At 42.9% G+C, this 25,515-nt stretch overlaps 1 protein-coding gene and 1 non-coding gene across 8 annotated transcripts in view; one reads left to right on the forward strand and one right to left on the reverse strand.

The window, feature by feature from the left end:
* The window catches only part of ralgapa2 (Ral GTPase activating protein catalytic subunit alpha 2), a 487,945-nt gene that overhangs the window by 394,478 nt on the left and 67,952 nt on the right, over positions 1 to 25,515 (reverse strand). The window lies entirely within an intron of this gene.
* On the forward strand, positions 7,615 to 7,813 carry LOC144504922 (U2 spliceosomal RNA). Its single transcript, XR_013499716.1, has one exon. It is a non-coding gene; the product is annotated as a U2 spliceosomal RNA (small nuclear RNA).

The following is a 25,515-nucleotide window of genomic DNA, read 5'->3' on the forward strand; positions in this document are numbered from 1 at the left end:
CAGGCCAGTTGCTTTCCGTGGGTTGACCTTCTGCAACGGTGACCCCAGAGACAGAACTTCCAGAGTGGAGGGCATGCTCTCGCTGACCTCTTGCTCAAAACAGGCGTAGAATGCATTGAGCTCATCAGGGAAAGGTGCGTTGGAGCCGGCGATTTTACATGCCTTCGTTTTGTAGCCTGTTATGTCTTGCAGACTTTGCCATAGTCGGCAGGGGTCGGTGTGGCTAGCCTGGGACTCTAGCTTGGTCCGGTACTGTCTTTTGGCATCTTTGATTCCTCCCACATTCCAAAAGACGTGCTGGTTAGGTGCACTGGCCATGCTAAATTCTCCCTCAGTGTACCCGAACAGTGTGACGGCTAGGGGATTTTCACAGTAACTTCATTGCAGTGTTAATGTAAGCCTACTTGTGACAAATAAATAAACTTTAACTTTAAGAGTCAATATGTGCTAAATTGTACAATTTTAAAGAGGTTGGGGTGAACAAAGAGGACACTCTTGGGACTGCTCGTGCACAAATCTTTGAAAGTGGCAGGGCAATGAAGCATAAGGAAACTTGGGACTTTCTAAATAAAGCCACAGACCATAAAATTCTGATTGGGCAGCACAGTGGCAAGCACTGCTACCTCACAGTGCCAGGGTCCCAGGTTCGATTCACTGTGTGGAGTTTGCACATTCTCCCCGTATTGGAGTGGGATTCCTCCGGGTGCTCTGGTTTCCTCCCACAGTCCGAAAGATGTGCTAGTTCGGTGCATTGGCAATGCCAAACTCTCCCTCAGTGTACCTGAACAGGTGGCAGAATGTGGTGGCTATGGGATTTCCACAGTAACTTCATTGTAGTGTTAATGTAAGCCTACTTGTGACTAATAAATAAATAAAAACTTTCATCAACAGCTTTGTAACCAAGGAATTAATTTTCATATTTCAAACCTACATATTTTCTTGAGATGTCCCGTTCTGCTTTTACCTTTGCCCCTCTGATCTTTTTAATTATCATAGCCCCCTCACCACTGCTTTGTCAGCATCTTATGCCATCCAAGCCACCAAGGCCACACGGCTTCTGACCTCATTAGTCTTGGTCGAAACATGGGCAAGAGAGCTGAATTCCAGAGGGGAGGTGAAAGTGACTGCCCTTGGCAGCATTTGACTGAATGTAGCATCAAGGAGCCCTGTTAACATTAAAGTCAATGGGAATCGGAGGGAAACTATCCACTGGTTGGAGTCATACCTCGCACAAAATAAAAATGTTTCTGGTTGTTGGAGGCCAATCATCAGTCCCAGGAAATTGCTGCAGGGGTTCTCCAATGCCCCAAGACCAACCACCTCAACTGCTTCAATGGCCTTCCCTCTATCATAAGGTCATAAGTGGGAATGGTTGCTGACGAGTGCACAGTGTTCAGCATCATTCACAACGCTTCAGATACCGAAGCAGTCTGTGTCCATATACAGCAAAACCTGGACAACATTCATGCTTACACTAAGAGGCAAGATGACTGGCGCAAACCCAACTGATGCTAATGGCAAGCGTATCCCAACTTGGAAACATTGGTTTGTGGTGGTGCATAGTTTTGTCCATAGGAATGTTGTAAGGGCCCAGGTGTGATACCCAATGAGAACAGTAACCAGTCAGCTTTAGTATAATATTTATTAAAGACTATTTATTACCATATAGACAAGATACATATACACGAAGAGGACTATAACAATCTAACATGGTTACAAAGGGTTAATATCGACCAGAAATTGAAATGGATCAGCCATATCAATACTGAGGCTACAAAAGCAGGTCAGAGGCTGGGAATTCTGTGGCAAGTAACTCATCTCCTGACTCCCCAAAGCCTTTCCACCATCTGCAAGGCAAAAGATAACAGCAAAATAGAACACGCTTCATGTGCCTGGATGAGTGCTGCTCCAAAGTAAATGAGAATGTGGATTTTTTTAATTCACTGCAGACTTAGTACAGAAGGAGGCCATTCAGCCCATTGAGTCTGCACCAACAACAAATTCACCCTATCCCTTAACCCCACATATTTACCCTGCTAATTCCCCCGAAACTAGGGTCAATTCTGCATGGCCAATCAACCTAACCCACACATCTTTGGACTGTGCAAGGAAATCAGAGCACCTGGAGGAAACCCTTGCAGACACGGGGAGAATGTGCAGACTCCACACAGACAGTGACCCAAGCCAGGAATCGAACCCAGGTCCCTGGCACTGTGAGGCAGCAGTGAATTGTGCCACCGTGCCGAACCTACTTGTACCAATGTCCTTAGCTAATAGGGCGCTGGACTATTTTATTGGAACCAGCCTAAAAGGCTTCAAAAAGGTGTTTCTGGGAAAGGTGGCCAAATCAGAAGGAAAAGCGGAGAAGTAATAAGATATCTAAAAGCAACACTGATTTGTGCATGCATACCAGTCAGATTTTGACCTCATCATTTACATTCATTTCAGTAATACTGCAACAAAGAAAGTAATATGGTGTGAAAAGGAGGCGGCGTAGACTGTTTGAAGGAGAAACAGAGAGTATGTACGAGTGGCAGAGACACAAAATTGAGCCTAGTATGGAATGTCATGCAAGAGGAGAAGAATAAGAGCGGTGAAAGAGAACCCATCAAATCAGAAAGCAGAAATCTGAAAGTAGGTAAGAAAAAGAAAAAAGTGCTTTGTGGTGTAAGAGAATCTACTGATGGGAAACAGCTGACATTGTTGGAAAGGGACAGGAAAAAGGAGACAAATGTACATTACCCTCTGGTGAGGAAAGTGGGCAACAGAAGAAATTGCCACACTAATAGAGGATTACAGATTATTTAGCTTTAAGAACTAGCAGATCTAAATGACCTACTTTCAAGCTGTGCGCCAATACCAGTGAAATGTTAATGCAGAAAACTCACGTTACAGGACAATTAATACTAAACATTTTTTTCAAAGTCACACTGTTGCACTGGGACTCTCTCCCTCTCCCCCCCTCTCCCCCCCCCCCCACCAAACTTAAATATGTATATTTTAATTACAAAGTGTCCTGACTTTTCAAATAATATCCTGGCCTAATCGCATCAAATCTATTCAAGAGACTCTTCAACTTTAATTAACAATTTGGAACAACTATATTATGTTACACTGGTGGATGCTTCAAAAAGTTTTAAATGCCCGTCTTCAAAAAGAAACCTCAAAGTCTGGCATAGATTTCAGCAGAATACAATTGCAAATTTAAACAAGGCACATAAACCCTTCCCAGTGCTTTCTCAGTTTTTCTTAGGTTCTCTCTTTACATTCCCTTATTTCATCCAAAATGTTGCCTTCAATAAGAGTACATAATGTACTCTTCAGTAAAAGGAGTTAATGCTCTATCCACAAATATTCATTCTCATATTTGTGCTTGCAATGATTAATGAAAGCATGTTCTGCATACTTGAAACGAACAGTTCAGATGATCCTTAAACTTAAGTCTTTCATAGGACAAGCCAATATTTAAATCTCATCACTTTCTGAAGCAACAGAAAGAACTCTGGCACATTTGCAGGCCAGCCATAGGATATTAGATTAGCAAAGATATTTCTTGTTTGATAACGAGCAGCAATTCACATGGGTCTTTCTATTCTAAAAACCAAAGCAGATTTTTGTTAAAACGAATTTTCCGACTGCCTTGCTGTTTAAGGGAAGGTTATCAGAAATTTGATGCTACTGCTTACTCAACATAGTAAGAAGTCTCACAACACCAGGTTAAAGTCCAACAGGTTTATTTGGTAGCGCGAGCCACAAGCTTTCAGAGCGCTGCTCCTTTGTCAGGTAAGTGGGAGTTCTGTTCACAAACAGGGCATATAAAGACACAAACTCAATTTACAAAATAATGGTTGGAATCTGAGTCTTTACAGGTAATCAAGTCTTAAAGGTATAGACAATGTGAGTGGAGAGCGTTAAGCACAGGTTAAAGAGATGTGTATTATCTCCAGACAGGACAGTTAGTGAGATTTTGCAAGCCCAGGCAAGTGGTGGGGGTTACAGATAGTGTGACATGAACCCAAGATCCCAATTAAGGCCGTCCTCATCTGTGCGGAACTTGGCTATCAGTATCTGCTCAGCGACTCTACGCTGTCGTGTGTCGTGAAGGCCGCCTTGGAGAACGCTTATCCGAAGATCAGAGGCCGAATGCCCGTGACCGCTGAAGTGTTCCCCAACAGGGAGAGAACACTCTTGCCTGGTGATTGTCGAGCGGTGTTCATTCATCCGTTGTCGTAGCATCTGCGTGGTCTCCCCAATGTACCATGCCTCGGGACATCCTTTCTTGCAGCATATCAGGTAGACAACGTTGGCTGAGTTGCAAGAGTATGTACCGTGTACCTGGTGGATGGTGTTCTCACGTGAGATGATGGCATCCGTGTCGATGATCCGGCACATCTTGCAGAGGTTGCTGTAGCAGGGTTGTGTGGTGTTGTGGTCACTGTAGTTTGCTGTGCACAATGGTCTGTTTGAGGTTGTGCAGTTCTTTGAAGGCAAGTGGGGGTGTGGGGATGGCCTTGGCGAGACGTTCGTCTTCATCAATGACATGTTGAAGGCTCCGAAGAAGATGTCGTAGCTTCTCCGCTCCGGGGAAGTACTGGATGACGAAGGGTACTCTGTCCGCCGTGTCCTGTGTATGTCTTCTGAGGAGGTCGATGCGGTTTTTCGCTGTGGCGCATCGGAACTGTCGATCGATGAGTCGAGCGCCATATCCTGTTCTTATGATGGCATCTTTCAGCGTCTGGAGGTGTCTGTTGCAATCCTCTTCATCTGAGCAGATCCTGTGTATACGGAGGGCTTGTCTGTAGGGCATGGCTTCTTTAACGTGTTTAGGGTGGAAGCTGGAGAAGTGGAGCATCGTGAGGTTATCCATGGGCTTGCGCTACAGTGAAGTGCTGAGGTGACCGTCCTTGATGGAGATGCGCGTGTCCAAGAATGCAACCAATTCCAGAGAGTAGTACACGGTGAGTCTGATGGTGGGATGGAACTTGATGTCATCATATGGTTGTTTCGGTGAACCTCTCCATGTTCCCCTCCAATGTCCTGCTCCCTAGGACACCTACAAGATGGTGACACTCCATTTCAGGGCATCAGACCTGCATTTTTGCACCATTGTTTCTTTTCCTCTGTGCAGGCATGCAGAATTCCCACACCTGAAGAAAGGGCTTGGGGCTCCGAAAGCTTGTGTGCCTTTTGCTACCAAATAAACCTGTTGGACTTTAATCTGGTGTTGTTAAACGTCTTACTGTGTTTACCCCAGTCCAATGCCGGCATCTCCACATCAGGCATGCAGGGCCAGTCCCCAGCCTGAAGAATACAAAAACCTCAAACTACACGTGTGTGGCCATTTCCCAGCTGGAACATACGCATGCGGCCTGAGGTTCATCGGAAAGGTGACTATTTCAGTTTAACAGTAGCTTGACTTCAAAGCCCTTGTATTCTAGTCCTCTGGGTATAAAGGCCAGAATTCTTTACACCTTTATGATTTATTAAAATCTCGGACAGATATCGAAATCTAAGCACACAGACCCTCGAGTCTCTAAGGACCACCACTGCATCTAATTTTTCCAGTTGGTCCAAAATGGGTGACCTCACGCTTCCTATATTGAAATCCAGTTGCCAGCGTATTACCCATTCACTTCATCTATCAATATCTTTTTGTAATTTTTATGCTTTCATCTACATTACTTTCAATATCAGAGATTAAGTTAAGCTTATTTATTAGTCACAAGTGAGACTTACATTAACACTACAATGAAGTTGCTGTGAAATTCCCCTAGCCGCCACACTCCGGCGCTTGCTCGGGTCAATGCACCTAACCAGCACATTTATCAGGGAGGAAACCAGAGCACCCAGAGAAAACCCACACAGACACGGGGAGAATGTGCAAACTCCACACAGACAGACAATGACCCAAGCCAGGAATCGAACCCGGGTCCCTGGTGCTGTGAGGCAGCAGTGCCAACCACTGTGCCACCATGCTGCCCCACAGTGGCAGAGTGGTTAGCACTGCTGCCTCAGTGCCAGGGAAAGATTTTTAATTTATTAACAATCTTGGACATTTTGAAGTTCATAAAATGGTATGATAACAATTATTTTAAACTGAACAAAAACAAGACAAAAGAACCAGTTACAGACTTTAGGAAACAGCTAGTTCATGATATAGTCCGTATGAAGATTCATGATATGGACATTGAAAGAGTTACTAACTACAAGTACCTAAATATTGAAGATGATCGGTTGAATTGGTGGGAACAGTGAACAACTGTGGTAGCCAAGGAAAGAATCCGCTCTCAAAGAATTCTGACACGTGTGTCATGAACAATGAGAATCATCTCTTGTTTCAGGAGGCTTAAAGTCCTCAGATGCAGGACGAATCAGTTCTTGAACTTGTTTGTCCCTTCTCTATAAGACTTTCGAATAGCAGTTTTAAGAATGGAGGTGTGCACTCAAGATAGGTCTCACTGATTGATTAATTAAAATGTATTAAAAATATTCCAATCCATTGAAATAAAGTTAAACCTCTAAGAGGGTAATTTTATTTCTATTGTCATTATTCATTTATATGTAAATGTTTAATGAATGAGCAGTGTGCCCTACATGAATTTTCATATGGACAATGAAGTGAAATTGAAATGGAATATGAGAACATACGAACAAGAAACATAAGTAGGCCATTCGGCCCATCAAACCTACTCTACCATCTAATAAGATCATGGCTGATCTGATACTGACCGGAAAACTGCATCCCACCTGACGCCAATAACCATGCTTACCAAGGATGAATCCACTTCTGCCTGAAAAGTATTCAAAGACTCTACTTCCACCACCTTTTTAGGAAGAGAGTTCCAAAGAGCAGTCAGTAAGAGGAAACTATCCAAAGACTGGGTGACACAATTAGTAAACTTGCCACCCCTTTATCATTGGTAATAAAATCTAGTGAGTGCATCTATTCACTTGGATTTTTAAAGCTGCACAATGAAGGATTCTTATTGTGGATTTTTCCTGCTGCAGAGTGCTTAAAGTACAACAGTCCAATCTGTAACTGGTGGACTACAAGAGAGCTTTACTAAATTAAATGCTCAATTTGTCTTCGAGTTACTTGAAGATTTATGACATTTCCGACTGTGAAAATTATTCTGATCAGCAAGTGAAGGTAGTGGTGGGTGAACAAGATCCCGTCACACATGAAGAGCTAGGGCGCAAATCAAAAATAAAAACAGAAAATGCTGGAAATGCTCAGTTGATTCAAATTAACCACAATGCTGTAGAGCAGGAATTCTTGGAGTGTTTACAGGATAGTTTTCTTGACCAGTTTGTGGAGGAACCAACTGGAGAGCAAGCCATCTTAGACTGGGTACTGTGTAATGAGAAGAGAATCATTGCCAATCTAGCTGTACGAGACCTCTTGGGGATGAGCATTATAGAATTTATTATCAAGGTGGAGTGAAGTAGTTGATTCGGAGACTAAAGAGCTGAATCTTAATAAAGGAAACTGAGAATATGAGGCACGAGTTGACCTTGATAGATTGGGGAGAGTTACTTAACGGGATGACAGTGGATAGACAATGGCAAACATTCAAGGAACGCCTGGGGTAACTGCAGCAACTGTTCATTCCTGTCGCTTCTCGGCCTTTTGGCGAAGATCAAGTGTAGTATCAACATGCTGTACTTGGTTGAAGTCATTAGGTTACATTTTAGCTTCATTTGAAGCAATTTTTAAAAGTGGCAGCTCGGCCTTTTGGCTAAGATGCAAATGAGATCAAGCCTTGGAGGAGGTGCAATGCCTACTCCAATCAGCTTGGATCTTGTAGATCAAGCCCAAGAGAGGAGGTGACAGCCCTGTCTTGTCAGCTTGGATCGGGAATGTCTCACTTGTTGAGACTCTGAATTGGACTTGATTGGATTGAATTGGATAAATAAAAACGGTTTATTCCTGTCTGGCACAAAAGCAAAATAGGTAAGAGGGTCAATCTGTGGCTTACAAAGGAAATTAGAGAGAGTATCTGATCTAAGGAAGAAGCATACAGATTGGCCAAGAAAAATAATAGGTCTGAGGATTGGGAGCAGTTTAGAATTCAGCAAAGAAGGACCAAGGGATTGATTAAGAAGGGGAAAATAAAGTACAAAAGTAAGCTTGCAGGGAACATAAAGACTGACACTAAGAATTTCTATAGATATGTGGAGAGAAAGAGGTTGGTGAAGACAAATGTAGATCCCCTACAGACAGAAATGGGGGAATATATAATAGGGGACAAAGAAATGGCTGAGCAACTGAATACATACTTTGGTTCTGTCTTCACAAGAGGACACAAATCAAATGCCAGAAATGTTGGAGAATGCAAGATTTAGAGAGAGAGAAGAGCTGAGGGAGATCAATATTAGTAGAGAATAGGTGCTGGCAAAGTTGATGGAATTGAAGGCGGATAAATCCCCAGGGCCTGATAATCTACACCCCAGCGTACTTAACGAAGTGGCTCTAGAAATAATGGATGTTTTGGTGGTCATCTTCCAGGATTCTATAGACTGGAACAGTCCCTGCAGATTGGAGGGTAGCGAATGTCACTCCAATATTCAAAAAGGGAGGTAGAGAGAAAAACGGGAATTATAGACCAGTAAGCTGATCAGTAGTGGGGAAAATTCTCAAATCCATTATCAAGGACTTTATAACAGAGCATTTAGAAAGCAGTGGCAGGATCAGACAGAGTCAGCATGGATTTATGAAAGGGAAATCATGCTTGACAAATCTGCTGGAATTCTTTGAAGATGTAACTAGTAGAGTTGACAAGATGGAACTAATAGATGTGGTATATTTGGATTTTTCAGAAAGCGTTTGACAAAGTCCCGCACAAGAAATTATTGTGTGAGATGAAAGCGCATGGGATTGGAGGATGCATATTGAGATGGATAGAAAACAGGTTGACAGAGAGGAAACAAAAAATAGGAATTAATGGGTGCTTTTCAAATTAGCAGACAGTAACTAGTGGTGCCACAGGGATCGATCCTAGTATCCCAGCTATTCACAATATATATTAATGATTTGGATGAGGAAACAAATGTAACATCTCAAAGTTTGCAGGTGATACCAAGTTGGGCGGGAAGGTGAACTGTGAAGAAGATGCAGAGATCCTTCAGAATGATCTGGATAGGTTGGGTGAGTGGGCTAATTAATGGCAGATGGATAAGTGGGAGGTTATTCACTTTGGAAGCAAAAACAAGATGGCAGATTACTATCTGAATGGCTATAAATTGGGAGAGGGGAGTGTGCAGTGGGACCTGGGTGTCCTTGTGCACCAGTCACTGAAGGTAAGCATGCAGGCGGTAAAGGCAACAAATGGCATATTGGCCTTCATTGTGAGGGGTTGAGTACAGGAGCAGGCATGTGTCGTTGGCAACTATACAGGGCCTTGGTGAGGCCACACCTAGAGTATTGTGTGCAGTTTGTCTCCTTTTCTGAGGAAGGATGTTCTTGCTCTCAAGGGTGTGCAGCGAAGGTTTAACAGGCTGATTCCAGGGATGGCGGGACTGATGTACGAGGAAAGATTGACTAGGTTAGGTTGTTTTCGCTGGAGTTCAGACAAATGAGAGAGAATCTCAGAGATTTATAAAATTCTAACAGGTCTCGACAGGATAGATGCAGGGAGGATGTTCCCGATGGTGGGGGAGTCCAGAACCAGGGGTCACAGTCTGAGGATTCAGGATGGACGATTTAGAACGGAGATGAGGAGATATGAGTGGTGAGCCTGTGGAATTCATTATCACAGGAAGTAGTTGATGCCAAAACATTAACTGCTTTGGTGGCTGGGTATAGCACTTGGGGCAAACGGAATCAAAGGTTATGGAGAAAAAGCAGGATTAGGCTACTGAGTTGGATGATCAGCCATGATCGTGGTGAATGGCGGAGCAGGTTCGAAAAGCCAAATGGCCTCCTCCTGCTCCTATGTTTCCATGTTTCGATAGCACTTGCGCAGAGAGAGAGAGAGAATGTTTGTTCACATTTCAGTTGAAGGATCCTTCTCATCAGGGGCTCAACCACCATATTTCTCTCTCCACAGATGCTCCCAGACCTGCTGACTATATGCATTATTATCCTTTCCTTTATTTCAGATTTCCAACACAGTATTTTGCTCTTGAAGTGTAAAACACTGCTTTGGCAATATTTCAACTGGAGCTCTGATGGGGTACCCGTCTATAGAAAGTTACTTGTATTCATTGCTGTCTTAACCGTCTACTAATTCTTTAGAGGGCCTCAACATAATTTTCCCTTAATTTACATTGAATTCGACAGAAGCATGTGTCAATTTTGCCAGTAAATGCAAACATTCTTTTACTGCCAATGTTTTCTCACTGCCAGTATCAACAATAGCCGTCAATCTTTTCACACTAGTTGGTTCAGTGCTGCCAAAAGGTTTGTTATTGGACTTGGCAGGCTTGCTATAATCATCTCTTGTTCTGAATAGTGCAGAAACACAATGCAGTTGTTTCTTACAAATGCATCTCGTGAACCCAAGGCTTTGGAAGGAGGTCTTGTGGCCCAGTAGCGCTCTTGACTCTAAGCCAGAATGTCCTGGTTCAAATCCTGTGTCAGGACTTGTTGGCCCTGGAAGGAGCATTCATGACCTGGTTTGAACAGGTTGATATTCAGCCTCCCGGTCCTTCCAACACTTCCCCAAAGGAAGAAAAAGTGTGTGAAGATAAAATACCAAGTAAACTTGGCTTTGCAAGTATGGGTAACAAACATTTTACACAATGATCATTGATAATGAATATACAATTCAATTTTGAAATGTATTTAAAGCCATCAACAGATTAAACATTTTGTCCTGGGTGTGATAGAATATGGGGTTTCTTGCAGGGATGTACTGAGGGGCACACCAGACTGCAGGGGCACACAATGTTCCAAGTATAAAATTCCAATTTCTAATGTCATCTTTACTTTTGCCGATTTATTTTCCGAGTATGATGTTCTACAGAGTACAGAATTGATCAGTGGTGTTACACAAGAACAGGAGTAGGCCAATCACCCCTCAGCCTATTCCTTCATTCAGTTAGATGATGGCTCATCGATACCTTAGCTCCACCAACCTATCCTGGCTGCGTTTACCCCCTTATTTCTCTAACAAAAACCTATCAATTGAATTTGAATTTCAAATTTTTCAACTGAACTTACCACAATGTTTTTGAGGCAAGAGTTCCAGATTTCCAATATTTCCTGCGTGGAGAACTCCCACTCACCCTCGAGTGGCTGAAATCTAACTTAAAGGTGATTCCAAACAGTTCTGAACACCCTTAGCAGAGAAAATTGTTTCTCTCCATCTATTCCATTAATTACTATAATCATTTTGTGCACCTTAATTATATCAATAAACTAATGATACATAAAACACTTTTTTTAAATATTGGTGGTGAATAGGACAGTTCAGTGTAGTGTACAAATGGCATTTGATATCTTGTGCTAACCAATAAAAACTAGTAATTAACAAGCATAAAAACCCAGGTACAACATTTTATTGATAGCAGCAGATATAGTGCTTCACATCTATCAAATCTGGGCCTACTTTGCAGATGACACTAAGATGAGTGGTAGAGCAAAGTGTGCAGATGACACAAAGTCTGCAAAGGGATATAGATAGCCTAAGTGAGTGGGCAAGGATCTGGCAGATGGAGTACAACATTGGTAAATGTGAGGTCATCCATTTTGCTAGGAATAAATCGTAAAAAATTGCAGCATACTGCTGTGCAGAGGGACCTGGGAGTCCTTGTGCATGAATTGCAAAAAGTTGGTTTGCAGATGCAGCAGGTAATTAAGGCAAATGAAATTTTGTCCTTCACTACTAGAGGGATGGAGTTTAAAAACAGCGAGGTTTCGTTGTAGCTCTATAATGTGCTGGTGAAGCCACACCTGGATTACTGTGTACAGTTTTAGTCTTCTTACTTAAGGATATAATGGCACTGGAGGGGGTGCAGAGATTCACGAGGTTAATTCTGAAGTTGAGGGTTGGCTTAGGAGGAGAGACTGCGTAGACTGGGGCAATACTCATTGGAATTCAGAAGAATGAAGGAGGATCTTATAGAAACATAAGATTATGAAGGGAATAGATAAGATAGAAGCAGGGACATTGTTTTCACTGGCGGGTGAATCCAGAACTAATGGGCGTAGACTCAAAATAAGGGGGAGTAGATTCAGGACTGAGTTGAGGAGCAACTTCTTCACCCAAAGGGTTGCGAATCTGTGGAATTCCCTGCCCAGTGAAGCAGTTGAGGCTCCCTCATTGAATGTTATTAAGGCAAAGATAGATTTTTGAAGGAATATGGTGAGCGGGTGGTTAAGTGGAGCAGAGTCCACAAAAAAAAATCAACCATGATTTATTGAATGGTGGAGCAGGCTTGAGGGGCCAAATAGCCTCCTTGTTCTTATGTATTTTGATCATGAGGCTGGAATGTTTTGCCAACCTTTGGTCATAAAAAGGTCCAACATTGTGTGCGGGGCGGGGGGAGGGTTTGGGAGTTGAGATGGACAGTGGTACAGGTTCTAGGACATCATAAGGCCTAGCAGTGTCTAGCTGCAACATCAGGACAGAATAGTTATGGGGCACCCAGCAATGAAACGCATTGTTCCTACTCGTGCACTTCCCTACATAAAGTAATTAGAAAAGCTAGAAAGCAGCTGTTTATTCACCATCTAGACCTGGAAACAATACCCTGACAGCAAGGAGTAAAAGCCCAAAGTTAAGCATGTTAGTTTTATTTGGAAGGAAATCAAATTCAACTTTTCAGTTCATATTATTAGGGTAAAAGCCCAAAGTTAAGCATGTTAGTTTTATTTGGAAGGAAATCAAATTCAACTTTTCAGTTCATATTATTAGGGTAAAGTAACTGAAAGTCAGAGCTAAAATTATAAAATGCTGCATCATAGATCAGTTCTGATGCAGGATACATTCCCAAAAGATCATATCCTGTTCTCTGCCCCCACCCTTTTTACAAATGTTTACTGACCTGCTGCATATTTCCAGTATTTTGTGTTTACATTTTACACCGTTGTGGATTATTTCAAGAAGGGAAGTTGGAAAAAATGGCACTAGGCTGCTAAGGTTTAGCAGAGAGATAATATTAACAGCTGAAACAATTTAACATAGAACATAGAAAGCCACAGCACATACAGGCCCTTCGGCCCACAAGTTGCGCCGATCATATCCCTACCTCTAGGCCTATCTATAGCCCTCAATCCCATTAAATCCCATGTACTCATCCAGAAGTCTCTTAAAAGACCCCAACAAGTTTGCCTCCACCACCACCGACGTCAGCCGATTCCACTCACCCACCACCCTCTGAGTGAAAAACTTACCCCTGACATCTCCTCTGTACCTACCCCCCAGCACCTTAAACCTGTGTCCTCTCGTAGCAACCATTTCAGCCCTTGGAAATAGCCTCTGAGAGTCTACCCTATCCAGACCTCTCAACATCTTGTAAACCTCTATCAGGTCACCTCTCATCCTTCGTCTCTCCAGGGAGAAGAGACCAAGCTCCCTCACCTATCCTCATAAGGCATGCCCCCCAATCCAGGCAACATCCTTGTAAATCTCCTCTGCACCCTTTCAATGGCTTCAACATCTTTCCTGTAATGAGGTGACCAGAACTGCGCGCAGTACTCCAAGTGGGGTCTAACCAGGGTCCTATAAAGCTGCAGCATTATCTCCCGACTCCTAAACTCAATCCCTCGATTAATGAAGGCTAGTACTCCGTACGCCTTCTTGACCGCATCCTCCACCTGCGAGGCCGATTTAAGAGTCCTATGGACCCGGACCCCAAGGTCCTTCTGATCCTCTACACTGCTAAGAATGGTACCCTTCATATTATACTGCTGCTTCATCCCATTGGATCTGCCAAAATGGATCACTACACACTTATCCGGGTTGAAGTCCATCTGCCACTTCTCCGCCCAGTCTTGCATTCTATCTATGTCTCGCTGCAACTTCTGACATCCCTCCAAACTATCCACAACACCACCTACCTTGGTGTCTTCAGCAAACTTACCAACCCATCCCTCCACTTCCTCATCCAGGTCATTTATGAAAATGACAAACAGCTCAGGTGGGCAAAATTATTGGTCCAAAATTGATCAAGGTACTGATTACAGATCTCCAGGGTGAGAAACTCAACAGATGCAACAAAATCCATTTCGCAGGCAAACATTGGCAAGGCCAACATTTACCCCTAATTTTGTTCAATATGGTTGTAAGTGACCTTGTTGAATCAATGCAGTCCCTGTGTTGTAGATACACACAGTTCTGTTAGGGAGCATGTTCCTGAATCATGGCCCAGTTGACGAACAGCAACATATTTCCAATTCAGGATGGCATGCAACTTCAAGTAGTGGTGTTCCCATCTGCCTGCCATCCTTGGTCATCTAGATGGTAGGGGCCATGGGTTTGAAAGATGTTGCCCAAAGAACCTTGGTGAATTGCTGCAGTGCATCTTGTCGATAGTACAATGAAAAAGGTTTGGAGATAAATCTAGATACAATAGGGAAATCAACCCATTTTGGCAACAATACAAAGTGCAGCAGGTTACATATGAGCAAAAGGCAAATCCAAGCAATTACAACTCGTAGCACTGAATTTTCACAGTTACTGAGAGAAGGATATTGATAATTTGTCTTCACTGAATGAGAATCTCATTCACATGACTCATTCGGGACATGGCGCATCAAGTGCTCTGCTGTTTTAACACCGAGAACAGTTTTTTAAAAAACAGATCAAAATATACCATTAAAATTGATGTATGCCTTTATTATACTCAATTGCAATGAATGTGGAGCTGTGCTAATCCAGCCAAAATCACCCAAAGCACATTTTCTCTCACCATTAAATTATGACAGAATGACTGGAAAATTCCAAAGCACCTGAAAAGTTTATTCATAAATTTAATCACGAACAAATCCTCGTGGCTTTGTACTAATTCAAAACTCCATGTTGCAGTTTGTGCATCCAGTTTCTTTGTCATTGGACTGTTAAATATGAATATAAATGTTTGAGATTCAAGCTATTATTAAAACCACAAACTTAAATTAAAGTTTGTGCCTATTATAATAAACCACTACAAATATATTCTTGGCTTAAAAGTCAATCTGCATTCGGAAATTTTAACAAAGATGATGCCACAGAAACAAATTTACTTCCTGATTTGAACATCTAAAAGGTTTCTCTTTTCTAAAAGCAAAAAGTTCCGAACAATTTAATTCAAATACATCTGGAATACACAGTATTCAAGGTGTTCACATTTTGATACGTATTATTTTTAAACTCTTGGGAAACAGGCCTGCAACAGAAAATGCTGTCTGAATTTTTTCCACAGATTCTTAAAGGTTGTTGATTAAAACTACAGAATATCAACATGGGGTGGGGAAATCCTGCCCACCGCGACTGGGAAACGTGGGCTAGGATTGGTTCCGGCTCTCAAACCAGCCCAGGGATAACAGCCACTCAGTGATTTTCATGGAAGCATCCCATTAATTGACCTAGAGATAGGTTTGGTGCCGTATGGCTCTTAAAGCTGGATAGATAAAGGACTTTGAGTGGGAGAGAAGCGGCAGACCGCAATCGAAGGGAGGGGGCAGGAATGGTTAGTATGTGGTTCAGAATTATGCCGACAGCACAAGTTCAATTCCCATTCTGGCCCAGGTAGAGTTGGGCCCTGCCTCCTCGCCCTGCCTGAGTGGAAGATGATGACAAACCATTACTGGTCAAAAAGGAACGGTCCAGGAGAATGGCATCAGCAGCCAACAAGCTAGGGAACTGTCTTCAGACAATGCACTCATGGAAATGGAGTGGAAAGAGAACTTTAAAATGGAGGGACTTCTCACCAACCTTTCTAAAAGCTTAAACTACACAACAGACCTTGCAGCACAACTACCATTGATGTGGGGACAGACTTCTGCAGGTAGGCAGAGTGAGCCTCAAGGCCAGCCTAATCTGCCACCAGGCAGTTAAACATGCCCCACTACCTGCGGAAACCTGAAAAGCAATTGGAAGCCAGCTTCCCTTAATTGGTCTCAAGAGACTTTTAATGGTCTGTGTCAGACGGGTACCATTGCCACTCCCCCCATTCCAGTCTCCGCAACAATGGCCGAGACACGAATTGGGGCCAGGAAACACGCACACTATTCGGCAGGGCTTTAATCTCCCACCTGCTTACATCTGTGGTCTCAGCAGGGGCTCACACTTCAGCCAATAAATCTCTTGGCATAGCATCACCACCTTTTTGGTTAAATTATTTTCTACGTATCCACTAATTTGAGGAGTTAAATGTCTTCCAAGATTTTGTTTTCCCTACTTTTGCTCATTTTAGGTTTAGAATCGCTTGTTTTTCCTTTCATTGAATTTGAAAGAGGAAAACGTTTAGTCAAGCTACGCAAGTAAATACCCAAAATTGATCCAAAACAACAACTCCCTCATCAATGAAGGAATCTCCTCAGGAGCTCACATGTCCTCCATCCTGACCCTAACTTCAGGTACAAGTTTGGATACCAAATATAGTGGGTCTCTGTTGAGGCAAAATAGCACACATGACATTAAACAATGGTCCAAGTATGCACTTCAATACACAATGAGGGATTTCTTTGTACAAAATATTCCCCACCTGAACTTTTCTTGTACTGTATCTTGTTTCCATCTACTTTATTAAGAGGAACATAGGTGCTTTCTATGCACGCCATCTAGGCCACTCAATTTTACACCTCTTAATATCTCCCTTCAACCTTCTCTGTTCCGGAGAAAAAACTCCAATCTATTCAATCTTTCCTCATAGTTACAATTCCCCATTCCAGGTAACCCTTCAAATTACCTCTGAACCATCTCTCATGCAATCACATCACTCCTCAAAGAGGTGGCTTGGGGGCGCTGGTCACTGTGGCATGGACGGGGGGGGGGGGTGTCACTGTGGCGTTTGCACATTCTCCCTGTGCCTGCGTGGGCTTCTTCTGGTTGCTCCGGTTTCCTCCCACAGTCCAAATATGTGCAGGTTAGGTGCATTGGCCATGCTCAATTCCCTGTATACCTGAACAGGCACTGGAGTGTGGCGACTCGGGGATTTGCATAATAACTTCATTGCAGTGTTAATGTAAGCCTACTTGTGACTAATAAATACATTTTACTTTATGAGGAACCTCAATAGAATAGAGGGGAAGCATGTATTAATATCCTGCCATCAACATTGACCGGTTCTTGATCTTTCCAGAACTGGCTGTACCAACATTTTCTGCTTTAATCTCAAACCAGCAGCTTTGTGTAAACAGAGAGCAGAAAAACTAAAGTTGCAGGAAATCAAACATGAACAAGCAAAGCTGGAACCACTCAGCGGGCCTGGCAGCAGCTGCTGAGAAAGCAGACAATTCAGGTCATAAATTCTGATGAATGGTTTCGTGAAGCATCAACATTAGAAAAATTAATTTGCCTCTCCAGCAGTCAGGGCTGTTGAGCGTTTCCTGCGCTCTCTGTTCCTATCCTGGAGGTTCAGTGTTTTCCACCTCTTGCATTCTCAAGCATGCTTCCTGTAATATCAGGACATTACTTTAATGCAACTTTCCATTGCATAATTGAAATGATCTGTTGCATAACCCAATGATTCTATTGGTATGCAGTCAGTGTTTAATTTTCTATTCCCCCCTCCCTTTCTATTTAATTCTATTTATTCATTTAGGCACCTCGCTATTTTCTACTTCTGCAATCCCACCCCAAAGCACTGACTGTTCTCTTCACAGGTACTAACGGACCTGTTGCATATTTCTAGTTCTTCCTGTTTTTGTTAAAAACAAATCTATTTCAACTTACAATCATGCACCCTTGAAACTATAGTTTTACATTGTACTGAAAGAATCCAAACAAACAATTAATATTCACACCCAAACCTCCCACTCACTCCTTGGTCAATGAATAATGCACTAAAGGTGTAGCAATAACACTTTAATAGCTAACCTACTCCCATATTTATTCTACAATTAAAATTCTAATTTCTACTTCAGCTTCTGTTCCATGATGCTACAATTTTTCCATTCATCATTAATCTTGGAACCAAGTAAATTTAAACAGATCGATGATTGACCAGTTCTGAAAGCTACTTCCACAACCAATTAAGACTCCAAGTGTCATTTGTTTCAGCTGAATGAGGGGCCATCAAAACAAACTGGGTCCAGGTGAGCTCATAGAGTTTAGTAAAATAGCACAATCATGACATTGATATTTAATTATTTAGATTTTGCTACAGAAGTAACTGTATACAGCAGACAGCAATTTTTAACAAGCGGAGGTGTGTGTAATTAAGTCGCTCTCAAAGATGCGCTGCCAGAAACTGGGCAACAAATTTGTTTTGCATTTTGAGAGATTAATGCTTTGTTTCACAACCTCATTGGGTGGGGAGGGTGTATGTGGTACAGTGGCATGGGAAGAGTGGAGGGCTCATTGTATGAACGCCTGTGCCACAAGCCATGCATGCCCTGACAGTTCTACCCGATTATACTTTTAAAACAAAGAACAATACAGCACAGGAACAGGCCCTTCAGCCCTCCAAGCCCGTGTCCAAACTTGACCATTCTTTTGTATCCCTCCATTCCTACTCCGTTCATGTGGCCATCTAGATAAGTCTTAAACGTTCCCAGTGTGTCCGCCTCCACCACCTTGCCCGGCAGCGCATTCCAGGCCCCCACCACCCTCTGTGTAAAATACGTCCTTCTGATATCCGTGTTAAACCTCTCCTCCCCCCCCCACCCCACCCCTCACCTTGAACCTATGACCCCTCGTAAATGTCACCACCGATCTGGGAAAAAGCTTCCCACCGTTCACCCTATCTATGCCTTCCATAATTTTATACACCTCTATTAGGTCACCCCTCATCCTCCGTCTTTCCAGTGAGAACAACCTCAGTTTACCCAATCTCTCCTCATAACTAAGCCCTTCCATACCAGGCAACATCCTGGTAAACCTCCTCTGTACTCTCTCCAAAGCCTCCACATCCTTCTGGTAGTGTGGCGACCAGAACTGGGCGCAGTATTCCAAATGCGGCCAAACCAACGTTCTATACAACTGCAACATCAGACCCCAGCTTTTATACTCTATGCCCTGTCCTATAAAGGCAAGCATGCCATATGCCTTATTCACTACCTTCTCCACCTGTGACGTCACCTTCAAGGATCTGTGGACTTGCACACCCAGGTCCCTCTGTGTATCTACACTCTATGGTTCTGCCATTCATCGTATAGCTCCCCCTACGTTAGTTCTACCAAAATGCATCACTTCGCACTTATCTGGATTGAACTCCATCTGCCATTTCTTTGCCCAAATTTCCAGCCTATCTATATCCTTCTGTAGCCTCTGACAATGTTCCTCACTATCTGCAAGTCTAGCCATTTTTGTGTCGTCTGCAAACTTACTGATCACCCCAGTTACACCTTCTTCCAGATAGTTTATATAAATCACAAACAGCAGAGGTCCCAATACAGAGCCCTGCAGAACACCACTAGTCACAGGCCTCTAGCCGGAAAAAGACCCTTCCACTACCACCCTCTGTCTTCTGTGAACAAGCCAGTTCTCCACCCATCTAGCCACCTCCCTCTTTATCCCATGAGGTCCAACCTTTTGCACCAACCTACCATGAGGGACTTTGTCAAACGCTTTACTAAAGTCCATACAGACGACATCCACGGCTCTTCCCTCATCAACCATTCTAGTCACTTCTTCAAAAAACTCCACCAGGTTAGTGAGGCATGACCTCCCTCTCACAAAACCATGCTGACTATCGTTAATGAGTTTATTCCTTTCTAAATTTATCTCCTGCTCAACTGACATGTTCCTCTGATCCACTTGTTTCTTTTTGCAAAAATGTACTTTATTCGTAAAATATCTCAAAGAACATTACAAACATTTCAAAACAGCCATCACAAAATGTGAAATAATTTTCAGGCTTCTACATAAATCATGTTGCACTCGGAGATGCTTCCATAGTCAAAGAAACATTACAGACACTTCAAAATGGTCATTACAAATGGTGCAAAGTTATTTAAGTTTTCTATACAGATCAAGTTGCACCGTTGAGGTGCTTCAATTCAAATGATCCTCTTGTCCCACAGCACTGGACCCATCTCCTGGGAGGTTGAGGTCCAGATCTACTGCAGCACGGTGGTTAGCACTGCTGCCTCACAGCGGTTAGCACTGCTGCCTCACAGCACCAGGGACCCAGGTTCAATTCCAGCCTTGGGCAAGTGTGTGGAGTTTGCACATTCTCCCCGTGTCTGCGTGGGTTTCCTCCCACAGTCCAAAAATGTGCGAGTTAGGTGGATTGGCCATACTTAATTGGCCCTTAGCATCTCAAAACATTTGGTTAGGGGGACTAGTGGGGTAATGCACAGGGATATTGGGGGGTGGCGGGGATGCTCTGTCGGAGAGTCGGTACAGACTCAATGAGCCGAACTGCCTCATTCTGCACTGTAAGGATTCTATGAAATGCAGTTGTGCAAGGCATTGCACACCAACATAATCATTCCATTCAATCATGTCCATGCAAATGGTTCAACGGCATGAAATTCCTGTACTGACATTGCGGATGGAGATTCAGCTCACCAAAAAACTTGGGACCTGTCCAGTCCAGTCTTAGTACCCTTTCAACATAAATCTTAATTATTGCCAAATAACCTCTCAACCAATAATAATTAACTTTTTACAAGGGTGAAGTCAGATTTTAATTGTTGGAGATTTAAAAAGATAAATACTTTTCATATTTTTTCCTGTCGCTTTTCTCTTAATCCAATCCTTTTTTTTTCCTATCTCTATTTCACTTTCTGCACCCGATTTGAATTTGCACACACACTATTCTAACTTGCACTTCCTGGGTCAGTCTTCGCTCGTTAACCAGATTGGGAATTATTAAGGACATACATTTGTTTACCCAGCTCGCACAAGTCCCAGGTGCAACTTGCAGCACAAAATTCACAGGAGGTCCAAGCACAAATCAAATGAACGGCAAAATCAGGTCTGTTGTGCATTCGTAACACATAGCATTACTTTCTTCAGTGTACGTTTTCACACTCATCTCACTGCGTACTTAGCCTTTCAAGAAGCTACCAAGTCGGAAAATTAATAAAAGTTCACCTGTGAGAAGCATACTAGATAGGAAAGGTTACACACATGTAAAGGGCCAACATCAAGAGAAAAAAGAGAGCCGCCTTAGAGATGGAAAGAAATATAAAGTCCATGAGGGTAAGAAAGAAAATATTGGCAAAGTGAGAAGTTACAGAAAACACACATCTATTTTGCACGAGTACTACGAGAAGTGATTAATGAGGCTGTAAAATTGAGGGGCAATTTGACGTTTAATCAGATAGATGGAAAATGCCACAATAAATTATCTTTCGTCTCACTCAATTTTCTAGTGAGGAAATTAAAGAACTAATAAAAGGAAACATTATGTTCACATATGCTAGCCTGGAGTTCTCTCTTTGGGTGCAATCAGGAAATTGTGCCCAGAATCTACGACAAAGCAAGGAGTTGGAATTTTACCTCAGCCAAGTAAGTTTCTATGCAATCTACAGAACAGAAGTTTCAGTGCAAAATTATTCATGAAACAGCACAATCCGGCCATGCAATCAAAATCTAATTGGAACAGAGGCATTGGATTCTGGAAAATGGCTGCAATCGAACAGGCTTGATTATTAAAATGTAATAGTTTTTGGTAAATTTTGAATATTCTATTGCCGTTCTTAAAATCAAAATCTTAAATGGTTGCAACAGTACAGTAAGAACTGCAAAGGAAGTTCAACTTTTAGTACATTTTCTATAGATCATTAACAGTTGCAGACTTAAGTTTTGTGCAACAAATTTGTTTTGTGTTTTAAGAGATTATTGCCTTGTCTCATAGTCTCATTGGTTGGGGAGGGTGAGAGTGGTTGGGTGGCATGGAAAGAGTGGAGGGCTCATTATGTGAAAGCCTATGCCACAAGCCATGTCCTGACAGCTCTGCCCTATTAAATGCTTACCTCCTGCATAACTGACATGTTCCTCTGATGCTTTTGTCCCACAGCACTGAACAATTCGCCTGGGATGTGGAGATCCATATCGACTGCAAATGCACATGCCACTGCACACCACCATCATCCTTGCCACTCTCTTTGGGAAATATGGGCTTTTCAGCAACCAAATTGCTCCCTTAATGACCTATCTGCTGGACACATGGGCCTCCTTGCACATCTTCCCCACCTTTGTTTATGCCACACAGAGCAATGTCATGAGCCACACCAGCAGAAAACATAGCTTGTCGTCAATAAGTTATCGGCAAGTTTCCCAAGGATGCAGGATATTGCGTAATTTTGCACAACGAAAGCATCTTAACATCCATCAAGGAGTTGTGTCAATCTGGAGTATTTGCAGGTGGTAGAGATGAGCTTCATGTTTTGGGGATAGAATCCTGTTCTTTTATATCGCACTGTGTTTCCCCAAAGGAAACATGTCCTGTCAATTGCTACAAAAACAAATTTGGAAGACAGCAACCTGATGATATGTAACATGCTCCCCATGTTACATATCAAATTGGATATTGTCCAGGCCACACAACCTGCTAAATGTTGTCCCATACTGCCCTGACCTATTGCCTGGAAAGGTCCACATCCATTGAAGTTTATAGTTATGGTTATCACCATCTTCACTGTAAAGGCTCGGCTGCTTGGAGACTGAGCCTCAAGACCATTTGATAACAATTCACATAGTCATCTGATAGCACACTTAATGAACTATAGGCAGTGCACAGCCCAATCCACAAACATCTCATAACTAATGAGGCCCTGTACACTTTGCGGGTAGCATTCCTATAGGTGAGGTGCAAACCTTTCCCTGTGGCAGTTAACACTTTGGGCCATAAGCATCCAGAACTCCATTGTTTCTCCTCTCAGCATTGGGAAGAAGTGTCACAGCCAAAAAAAAAAGCCATCCTTCAAATCTTTGTGGTTCAGTGATGGTCAGCTAATTTGTGCTACACTCATGTGTCCAAGGCTGCCAGTACACCAGAGAATCCTACACAATGTAATGACCCACGTTACCCCCTCCTACCCTCACCACACCAACAAACAGATGCAATTGGCAGAAAGGCACGTTTTGGTGTTAGATATGGCAAAAATTGCACACAGGAGCTTGTTTGAACACAAGTGTCAATTGACGTGTGCAAAAGGTTGCAGAATCGAGTGTATTGTAGTTATGAGGTTAATCATTATACCCAAATTTCCACAATCTATTAAGCCACTTAACTGGTGATTAGTTATTACATTTTTTTTTTAAACTAGTTGCGTTTATCTGGGCACAAACTGGGGGAAACCCCTGGCCACCATAATATAGTCCTCGGTACCTAGAACATAGAACATAGAACAGTACAGCACAGAACAGGCCCTTCGGCCCACGATGTTGTGCCGACCTTCATCTGAAACCAAGATCAAGCTATCCCACTCCCTACCATCCTGGTGTGCTCCATGTGCCTATCCAATAACCGCTTAAATGTTCCTAAAGTGTCTGACTCCACTATCACTGCAGGCAGTCCATTCCACACCCCAACCACTCTCTGCGTGAAGAACCTACCTCTGATATCCTTCCTATATCTCCCACCATGAACCCTATAGTTATGCCCCCTCGTAATAGCTCCATCCACCCGAGGAAATAGTCTTTGAACGTTCACTCGATCTATCCCCTTCATCATTTTATAAACCTCTATTAAGTCTCCCCTCAATCTCCTCCGCTCCAGAGAGAACAGCCCCAGCTCCCTCAACCTTTCCTCATAAGACCGACACTCCAAACCAGGCAGCATCCTGGTAAATCTCCTCTGCACTCTTTCCAGCGCTTCCACATCCTTCTTATAGTGAGGTGACCAGAACTGCACGCAATATTCCAAATGCGGTCTCACCAAGGTCCTGTACAGTTGCAGCATAACCCCACGGCTCCTAAACTCCAACCCCCTGTTAATAAAAGCTAACACACTATATGCCTTCTTCACAGCTCTATCCACTTGAGTGGCAACCTTTAGAGATCTGTGGATATGGACCCCAAGATCTCTCTGTTCCTCCACAGTCTTCAGAACCCTACCTTTGACCCTGTAATCCACATTTAAATTTGTCCTACCAAAATTAATCACCTCACATTTATCAGGGTTAAACTCCATTTGCCATTTTTCAGCCCAGCTTTGCATCCTATCTATGTCTCTTTGCAGCCTACAACAGCCCTCCACCTCATCCACTACTCCACCAATCTTGGTGTCATCAGCAAATTTACTGATCCACCCTTCAGCCCCCTCCTCTAAGTCATTAATAAAAGTCACAAAGAGCAGAGGACCAAGCACCGATCCCTGCGGCACTCCGCTAGCAACCTGCCTCCAGTCCGAAAATTTTCCATCCACCACCACCCTCTGTCTTCGATCAGACAGCCAGTTACCTATCCAATCGGCCAACTTTCCCTCTATCCCACACCTCCTTACTTTCATCATAAGCCGACCATGGGGGACCTTATCAAACGCCTTACTAAAATCCATGTATATGACATCAACCGCCCTACCTTCATCAACACACCTAGTTACCACCTCAAAAAATTCTATCAAATTTGTGAGGCACGATTTGCCCTTCACAAATCCGTGCTGACTATCCCGGATTAATCCGCATCTTTCTAAATGGTCGTAAATCCCATCCCTAAGGACCTTTTCCATCAATTTACCAACCACCGAAGTCAGACTAACCGGTCTATAATTACCAGGGTCATTTCTATTCCCTTTCTTAAACAAAGGAACAACATTTGCCACTCTCCAGTCCTCTGGCACCATCCCCGTGGACAGCGAGGACCCAAAGATCAAAGCCAAAGGCTCTGCAATCTCATCCCTCGCCTCCCAAAGAATCCTAGGATACATTTCATCAGGCCCAGGGGACTTATCGACCTTCAGTTTATTCAAAACTGCCAATACCTATCAGTTTGTTTTAAGGAATAGTTTCTGTGGCACAGATCCATTGTCATGGCAGAGTTTCCTCATTAATAACCTTCTACACTGCTTTTAGTTGCAATACACTGTCATGTCTGGCAACTGTCACTGTCCCTAACTTTCAAGGTATAAACTTTTTGAACTCTTTGGCCATTTTTAAAAAGGAAATTTAATTTCAATGTCCTGCAAAGGTGGCCACAGGTCAGATGATCTGGTTTGTGCATTCAGAAATGACCTCATTGCCTCATAAGGACAAAAGGATATATTCCAGACTAATTGGTGTCAACAACGTCTCATCCCAAGTCCATCAGAAGACATTGCTGAACTGAACAAACTTCTTCTGAAACCACCTCAGAATCAATACCTTCAAACAATAAATCAGGATGTAGCTAATCAACCCAAGATCACTGCCATATTTGGCAAAGTAACTGAAATTGTAAGGAGTCACGTGGTAAGGCAACCACATTTATCCCTTTGTAATCTTTTAAGTGTTGACTACAGGAAGAGACAGCAACAGCAGAAAGGCCAACATCT

Source organism: Mustelus asterias, chromosome 15 (genome assembly GCF_964213995.1).
Source record: "Mustelus asterias chromosome 15, sMusAst1.hap1.1, whole genome shotgun sequence".
Taxonomy (NCBI): Eukaryota; Metazoa; Chordata; class Chondrichthyes; order Carcharhiniformes; family Triakidae; genus Mustelus; species Mustelus asterias.